The 9692-nt window shown below is 42.8% G+C and overlaps 1 pseudogene; it reads right to left on the bottom strand.

Moving 5' to 3' along the window:
• Nucleotides 1-5328: 5328 nt before the first annotated feature.
• LOC114909846 (cyclin-dependent kinase 6-like) lies at nt 5329-8645 on the bottom strand (annotated as a pseudogene).
• Nucleotides 8646-9692: the final 1047 nt, after the last annotated feature.

Below are 9692 nucleotides of genomic sequence, written 5' to 3'. Positions count from 1 at the left end.
TTGAGTTTCCTAACAAATGAAACTGTATTACATGATGTTTAAGAGTCTTGTAGCTGTTGAGGAGACATCCCATCCCCAAAGGTGTTGTACCAAAACCCAGGGCAGTAGGTGTTAATGGAACAAGATAGTCCCTCAGGTGTTTCCTGCAAGTGTACAAAGGGACATTGATCTGGTCCCAGGGTTGGCTCTTTTTGGCTGCTCCAACACTGCTCTTGGTGAACCATGTGAGGAACAGCACTGTGTAATGATTCATATGGTTATAGACAACAACAATGTTCTACACAACTGATATCGGTCTTCACACTGATTTAGGAAAAGGCTTCATGAGATTGTTATCATTACACACAGAATAAACAAATATCTGGACATTTTCTACACAGAGGCTGCACTGGATTTTTATTTATTTGTTTTTAAACCAAAGACAAGACACAAAGTATTTGATGTTTCATACAAAATTAGTGGTGATAAAATGAGTTGAGACATGATTAAAAGGAACTCTTCCTGAGAACCAACTTAACTAAAAGTTTTTAACATTATTTTCAGTTTACTGTGTTCTGTTTACATTTTTCAGATTTCCATACTTTTCTCCTCACATCCCCTATAAGTTTATACTGGTAGTTTCCTCTGTTCATATGTGTACTAACATGTTTCAGATAGTTTGACTGTGTTTTCCTTCCCCTTGCTGGACTTACAGTATATATAATACCAGTTTATTGGGTTAATGATGTTTGAATTGTTTGCCTATCTTTGTATTTACCTTTTATATATCTTGCTACATTTACTACATTAAATCAGGTAACAGGACTTCTTTGGTGTGGTAAATGGAAAATTAATTAGCAGCTTGTTAAAATTATACATATTAATAATATGGAAGAGAGCACCATTTTTTATGATTGCTCTAAAAGTTCAATATATCTTTTATCACAATGATCACGACAGTGAATCTGAGATCCAGAAGATGTGTGGCAGAGAGAGGGCTATGAAGATCACACTGTACATTCTGAGGACCATGAACAAGAAGGATCTCTCAGTTACCTTGGGGAAGAGTAAGAACTTTTTGTCTCTCTTTACAGTCTCGTGTGGCTTAAATATACCAAAAAAAGAGGAACATCTGAAGAAACTTTTAATCACAAATATCTGGCCAAGAAAGGCAATAATGCAAAAAAAAGGTCTGTAAAACAAAATGAATGATACAAAAATACAACAAAAACTATAATAAACATAACATTTATTTCCTTCTATTTGCTTTAAATGGTCTGTAATACACTGCTAAAAAAAAATTAAAGGAACACTTTGAAAACACATCAGATCGCAATGGTGAAAAAAATCATGCTGGATATCTATACTGATATGGACGGTAATATGTTAGGAACGAAAGGATGCCAGATTGTTTGATGGAAATGAAAATTATCAACCTACAGAGGGCTGAATTCAAGGACACCCCAAAAATCAAAGTGAAAAAATGATGTGGCAGGCTATTCCATTTTGCTGAAATTTCATTGCAGCAACTCAAAATGGTACTCTGTTTACAGGTACTGAACTACTGTTTGTATGGCCCCCACGTGCTTGTATGCATGCCTGACAACGTCGGGGCATGCTCCTAAGGAGACTACGGATGGTGTCCTGCGGTATTCCCTCCCAGATCTGGACCAGGGCATCACTGAGCTCCTGGACAGTCTGAGGTGCAACCTGGCGGCGTCGGATGGACCGAAGCATAATGTCCCAGAGGTGTTCTATTGGATTTAGGTCAGGCGAGCGTGGGGGCCATTCAATGGTATCAATTCCTTCATCCTCCAGGAACTGCCTGCATACTCTTGCCACATGAGGCCGGGCATTGTCGTGCACCAGGAGGAACCCAGGACCCACTGCACCAACATAGGGTCTGACAATGGGTCCAAGGATTTCATCCCGATACCTAATGGCAGTCAGGGTGCCATTGTCTAGCCTGTAGAGATCTGTGTGTCCCTCCATGGATATGCCTCCCCAGACCATCACTGACCCACCACCAAACCGGTCATGCTGAACGATGTTACAGGCAGCATAACGTTCTCCACGGCTTCTCCAGACCCTTTCATGTCTGTCACATGTGCTCAGGGTGAACTGCTCTCATCTGTGAAAAGCACAGGGCGCCAGTGGCGGACCTGCCAATTCTGGTGTTCTATGGCAAATGCCAATTGAGCTCCATGGTGCCGGGCAGTGAGCACAGGGCCCACTAGAGGACGTCAGGCCCTCAGGCCACCCTCATGAAATCTGTTTGGTCAGAGACATTCACACCAGTGGCCTGCTGGAGGTCATTTTGTAGGGCTCTGGCAGTGCTCATCCTGTTCCTCCTTGCACAAAGGAGCAGATACGGGTCCTGCTGATGGGTTAAGGACCTTCTACGGCCCTGTCCGGCTCTCCTAGAGTAACTGCCTGTCTCCTGGAATCTCCTCCATGCTCTTGAGACTGTGCTGGGAGACACAGCAAACTGGCAATGGCACGTATTGATGTGCCATCCTGGAGGAGTTGGACTGCCTGTGCAACCTCTGTAGGGTCCAGGTATCGCCTCATGCTACCAGTAGTGACACTGACCATAGCCAAATGCAAAACTAGTGAAAAACAGTCAGAAAAGATGAGGAGGGGAAAAAAGTGTCAGTGGCCTCCACCTGTAAAACCATTCCTGTTTTGGGGGTCGTCTCATTGTTGCCCCTCTAGTGCACCTGTTGTTAATTTCATTAACACCAAAGCAGCTGAAACTGATTAATGAAGATCTGGAAGAGTGTGACATTGATGTCAGTGAAGCTTCAGTGTACTCTGGTGTGTGTACAGAAATCTTCAAAGAGGAGTGTGGGTTAAACCAGAGGAAGGTTTACTGCTTTGTGCATCTGAGTGTTCAGGAGTATTTTGCTGTTTTGTTTCTGTATAAACAGAAACAAAAAAACCCAGTGTTTTTGAACAAACTGCAAACCAAAGAGAAATTTGGTCTGAATTTCTGAACAATTCAGTGGATCAGGCCTTACAGAGCAAGAAGGGACACTTCGACCTCTATCTCCACTTCCTTCTTAACCTTTCAATGGATTCTAGTCAGTCTGTTACAAGGGCTACTTACAAAGAGAAGAATCAGATCATTTGATACTGACAAGACAGTACAGTACATCAAGAAGAGGAGAACCATCAATCTACTCCACTGTCTTAATGAACTCAATGACAATTGTCTAGTGGAGGAAGTCCAAGGTTACCTGAGCTCAGGAAATCTTTCAGCCAAACACCTCTCACCTGAACAGTGGTCAGCTCTGGCCTTTGTGTTACTGATGTCAGACAAGAAACTGGATGTGTTTGATCTGAAGAAATACGTCAGATCAGAGGAAGGCCTTCTGAGGCTGCTGCCAGTGGTCAAGGTCTCCAGAACAGCTCTATAAGTACTCTGGTCTAATGGTAGTTCAGATTAGTCATAAGGGACTAACAGTAAAATACAAATCCATTTCTTTGTAAATGAATGCAGTACTTTCTTTCCCAAAAATGTCCCAAATGTTATCTTTTTTTTAATGTTTCTAATTGTCAATCTAAATTTTGGAACTTAATTTTCTGAAAGTGAATGTTTAAATTAAGGAAACAGTATAACATAACGAGGCACCTTGCAGATGTGTAAACTTCCGATACTTCATAAATTAAATATTTTTGGCATAAAATATCTGTCCAAATATTGTCTTGTTAAGGCTGAACCAGTGTGGACTGACAGAGCGATCCTGTGAAGCTCTGGCCTCAGTTTTCACCGCAAACTCCTGTTCACACCTGAGTGACAATGACCTGCAAGATTCAGGAGTGAAGATACTCTCTGCTGGACTTGGGAACAAACACTGTAAACTGGAGATACTAAGGTCAGAACTACTGGGAAATAAACAGTGTAAATGACCATTGAAGTGTATATCAGGGAGAATGCAGTGTTTAATGTGTATGTGTGTCTCTCTACAGACTCTCTGACTGTTGTGTCACAGAGAGAGGCTGCGCTTCTCTGGCTTCAGCTCTGCGTTCAAACCCCTGTTCACACCTGAGAGAACTGGATCTGAGCTACAATCACCCAGGAGACTCAGGAGTGAAGCTGCTCTCTGATCTACTGGAGGATGAGCAACTGAAGTCTGTGTGTGTGTTGCAAGTCAGCAGCAACAATAACACTTCTGTGCAGCAATAACATTTGTATGCTTATGCTACAACTCCCATTTAAGTGCAAAAGAAAAATGACTGATGCAAAATAAATAATGGCATAAAACTTGAGGAGATGCAAAAAACTAACTTTTCACCCTGCTGCAGACAGGGAAGCATTTTTGCTTCCTGAAGGCCAACACAGAGAGAATGAGGAGGAGTTTCTTCCCGCAGGCCATCCGGGCTCTTGACCAGGAAAGCACCATGGAGTAGAGACTGGACTTGAATAAACAATAATCACTACCTCAGCCAAATATTGCATAGCATTTTTTTGCACAACATTGCACATGTACTTTTTTCTGATTTGATCTTTAATATTGGAGTTTACATTCACTTTGTTCACATACTTGAATACATCTGTTTTGTATATGTCCCCTCATACATATTATTCTTCTTCTGTTCATTTCTATTATATTTTCATTAAATTTCTTTTTTTTCCTGTAGTATGATTTTAATTGCTATTTTATTTGGGGGGGGGGGGGGGGGGGGGGTGCGGTGGAAGTGTGTGTGTGTGTGTGTGTATTTTTATCTTACTATGAGTATGTACCATGGACAGTCGGAAAATCATTTCACTGCATGTTGTACTAAGTATGGTTGTGTATGTGACAAAACTTGAATTTGACAGTTTTTGGGATTTATTTATTCAATAAAGAGTTTAGTAACCGGAAATGATGAATGAAGAAATTTTTTACCTGTTGAATTGGACAGTGTGTGGAGCCAGACACCTTCGGTGGGCTAGTAATCCATTCTGATCCATAGGAAAATGAAAGAAAAAAATCTCTCACTGCCTGTTGGTGTTCCAATAAATATTCCGAATGAACGCCTTCTGTGCGCCCTTCTTTGCCCCATCCATACCCAGAGCACAGCATGCTACAATGTCATCTTAAGAAATGTTGGGTCATTTCAGAAAATCTAAGTTGGTACCTCTGATCAGTAAGACCCCAGTAGGCGGGCACACCTTTAGATATTGAGCACCTAAACTCTGGAACAGTACCAGTTACCGTCATGTTGCACATCTCTGAGATGAACACAGGTAGGATGTGAATCTTCTGCCCTCAAGTAAAAACTGAGACATTCAGAAAGGAAGAAAGGAAATAACACTTTTATTGAAATGAATAACTTGGCAACAGTCCTCATCTCCTTCGAGCGAAGGTACCGCCGTGAATTAACCGTTATTCCGCCAGCTCTTCAGCAGCCATAGGGTCCCTGGGTAGCGGTGCTACTGCTCAGCCAGGAAGGTGTGCCTCAAAGGCTGAGACACGCTTGGATGGGTTAAAGGCCAGAAACTGCTGTGGGCACACCGACAAAACACAGTCAATTCCCTGTTCCAACACACCCCTGCAAAGAAACCTGTATCCCTGCAGTGGTCCTCAAGCCTGCTTCTCGTGGCTTACAGTACATCAGGATCTCCAGTCCAGAACTTAGGCCCTCGATCAAATGGACTGTTACCAATTTAGCCTTTTCTCACAGCGCTGGGCTAGTGAGGTATTCCAGCTGCCTTTAAACTGGTTCCCCCCATCACACCCTGGCAGGAACGGGCTGTGAATTCTGATTTAGAAACAAAGTCATTCTCATTAACTCAGAATCCAACAGGGCATTTCACCAACATCCCAAGGAGTGTAGATGCGGATATGCCAATCCCAAAGTACCGTCAATCAGTGACCAATTCACTAATAGGAAGACCATTGCTCTGATTTCCAAAAAAAAAAAATACTTCCATCTCCTACTTTACACACTATTGCAAGACTCGCACCCATTAAAACTTACTAAGAGCAAGTCCCTCTCTTCCTGGTGCAAGTTCGGCAGCAGCTGGTTTAAGGTATTACCACTCTTCTAGTTGGCAGGGTACGGGATGGGGCTCTCGGTAGGCCAGTCCTCCTGTGCAGGCAGGCCGATCACACTGAGGACCAACAAGGAGGAGTTACACACTCGAGCTATCTGGGAACACCTAATTTGACTCTAACCTTAACGCAATGTGACTCTTAACCTTAACCCAATTTAACCCTAAGTTACTCTGTCAGCATTGATACCCCCAGCCTGCAAAGCTATAAAGCATCGCTGACCATGAAACCATCTCACTATGAAAGAGGACATGTAGTGACTTACTCTATGATTTTCTGGAGCTGCTGTATGTCAGAATAGCCGCAAAACAAGGGTCTGCCAAAAAGAAGTGCAGCCAGATGTGTGTTACACGCAAGCGTGTCTCCGTGATGCAGCGGGGGGTGTACAGTGGTTTACTGTGCTCTCCCTACCTGAGGAGGAAGAGCTCAGCGAAGATGCAGCCAGTGCTCCACATGTCCACGGAGGACATGTAGCCGGAGTGTAGCGGACCTCCGGAACTCTGTACCACAGGGTCACCACCTGAGGAGCACATACCCACAGGAAGTGATGTCATCATCTAGAGAACAGCAAAGAATGTGTCAGGCTGCATAAGACCACAGGACTTTGTTATGAATTTATTACAGGGTGATGGGTTTAGGAGGCAGAATGCTTAGTTTAGTTTCTGTCCAGTGACATATTCACTTGTACAAATTGTTAGGGTTAAAACACTAGCATGTCAGGATCCAGTCAGTGCAGACTTACGATGGGCGTGAGAGCCATGTGGTGGCTGTAGATCCGCGCCAGACCAAAATCCGCAATCTTGATCTCACCGTGGCTGCTGACCAGCACATTTTGCGGCTTCAGGTCCCGGTGCACCAGCATGTTGGTGTGAAGGAAGTCGAGGCCTCGCAGCAGCTGTAACATTATGTCCTGCGAGGACAGGAGGAGATACATGGGGACACCTTTTTCTTTTACAGAAAGGAGGAAACTGAAGGGACACCTGTACCAACTGACAGGCTGATCCAAACCTGTGCAGTAAATCAAATCATAGCCATGTAGGTGCATGAGTGTGTAAGCTTTTTTGTTTTTAAAAATGAAATGTGTATAAATGAGTAAATGAGTAGTGTAACGATCCGGCTAAGCTAATGAGTTAGCCCAGATCCTCACGTGGATTCCAGAAAGGCGTAAAATTATATAAATCCAGATGGACACGGACAAAAGGAAGCTCTTCTTTTTAATATCTTGTGGGCAACTATGGATGACATATTTCACACAGCTGTCCTTACAATAAAATAAACAACATTAAAGTAATCTCCAAAACGTGCGAGGCACAAAAGGTGTACACGGCCAAGTATATCAGCCTGCGCGCCCGGGAGCGAGCATCGAGGGGGCGGAGCAACCCCTTACTCTCCACCATGATACGTCATCATTACAGTAGCTTAGTATGAAAACCTCAGTCACTTTGGAGAAAAGCATCAGCTAAATGAAAAAATACAACAGTATTAACATAACGGAGACTGAATTCACATAACATAATGGTTTTCAGAAAATTACATTACATTACATTAATGACATACACTATTGTGGATCAAAGGTTTAACAGTTGATATTGCATGGACTATGACAAAAAGGACATCTCACCTTAATTTTCCACCTGCTGAGACCAGTCTCTGCTACCGAGGCAAGAAATGCACACAAATCTTGATCAACATATTCAAACACTAAAGTCAGCTCTGAGGTCTGATTTTGGACTTCAACTGAAACATCTAATAACCTAGAAAACAAGTAAAATGAATTAATATTTAGAACTCAGTCTTACCCTGAATAAACAAATAGAAAAGAGTTCTACTTACACTCAGAGATCAACAGCTGGTTTTAACTGTCCAGAAACAGGGCAGTAATACTTTGCTGTATTATTACTATACTGTACTATAATATTATCCATAATGACTTGTAATATGTATACACTGATACAGCACTTATGTATTTTTGCAGGTCAGTTCAGAGTAAATACTTTGATCAAGAGTACTGCAGCAATAGCACCAAGTGGGGCTTGAACAAACAACCTACAGGTTACAACAGGGTTCACATAACCTGCAAATATAACCCAGAAAATGGTAATGTGTGGTGAGCAGGTCATGTAATTGCTAGGGCCGTTTCCCTGCAATGCTAAGGTCCCAGGTCCGAATCAATTCTCCTGCTTTAATAGGCTCGACCAAGGTACCTACCCTGAATGAACCAAGAATTCCTAGCTGTGTAAATGAATCAAGTTGGATTATTCAACATTGTAAATCACACGGAGCAGAAGTTAAATGATAAATAATGAAAATTATTTATATTCTTCTTCTTATTATTATTATTATTAACAATAAACATGACAATAAAAACATCTATGAGGAGGGTTTTTCGATTTACTTGACCACGTTGGGGTGGTCGAAGGCCTCCAACTTGCGCAGCAGTGCCACCTCACGGATCACGAAGGCAGGCACGCCTTCCTCCATCTGCTCGAGGACCCTGACCTTCTCGAGGGCCACGCGGCGCTGGCAGCCGCCAGTCTCGCGTGCCTTGAACACGCGTCCGGAGGCGCCCTCACCCACAGCAGCCAGGACCTCGTAGTGGCCGGCCTCCATGCTGTACCCTTACACCTCGGCATGGGGTCACAAGCACATTAGTATTACTCCACATTACTGAGTGCACAAATTGTACTTTTTGTAAGAGGTATAAGGGGGTGCGGTGGTGCAGTGGGTTGGGCCACAGTCCTGCTCTCCGGTGGGTCTGGGGTTCAAGTCCCACTTGGGGTGCCTTGCGACGGACTGCCGTCCCGTCCTGGGTGTGTCCCCGCCCCCTCCGGCCTTACGCCCTGTGTTCCCGGGTAGGCTCCGGTTCCCCGTGACCCCGTATGGGACAAGCGGTTCTGAAAATGTGTGTGTGTGTGTGTAAGAGGTATGTTGCTGTGAAGAAAAGCTCCTGCTAAATGAATTAAATTCTCAACTTGTTCCCAAGATTGCACCAGTGACTGTACTTGAATCTGAAGTTCAACAGTTTAACAAATAAGCAATCAGGGCTGCACACATTAATATTTTAATACAAACTACCTAGGTTTTCCACTCAATTTTAAACATCTCAGCCTGACAAAAAAATTACCACTGGTAAACAGACTGAGGCTAACCCAAGAAAAACAACCGGGAAGAGTCAAAACTGGTAAGCATTTGCTATCTTTTGTTCTGAAACAGCTGTAGAGTACTAAAATGACAAATTTACTGCATGTTTTGATGGCAAGGCAGCACCTGGGAACTATAACATAACAGGATAAATAAGACTTAATATGGCCTAGCAGTCAAACATCTAGATGAAGTCATTTTTTTTTTTTTTAATTAAACCTTATTTAATAAAGTGATCAATAAAATACACAACCAAAAACAAACATCAAAAAATCCACAGTCAAACAAACCCAAAACCATTTTCCTACAGTTGGTCAACAAAACTTACTAAATAGCCATTACATAAAATACATTATCAAGACAGTGACAAAGTCTTTCCCATAACAATCCCCCTTCCTGGTTTCAAAAAATATAACTGACCTATGTCTTCCCCACACAAACATATCCACGAAAGGACTGTCCCCCAATACCAGCTCAACCCAAGTCATCATGTCACATAAATCCTTCAAAACACATAAAACACTTCTAAGT

The sequence above is a fragment of the Scleropages formosus genome, unplaced genomic scaffold, assembly GCF_900964775.1.
Source record: "Scleropages formosus unplaced genomic scaffold, fSclFor1.1, whole genome shotgun sequence".
NCBI classification, from domain to species: domain Eukaryota; kingdom Metazoa; phylum Chordata; class Actinopteri; order Osteoglossiformes; family Osteoglossidae; genus Scleropages; species Scleropages formosus.
This window is presented reverse-complemented; position numbering and strand designations above follow the sequence as displayed.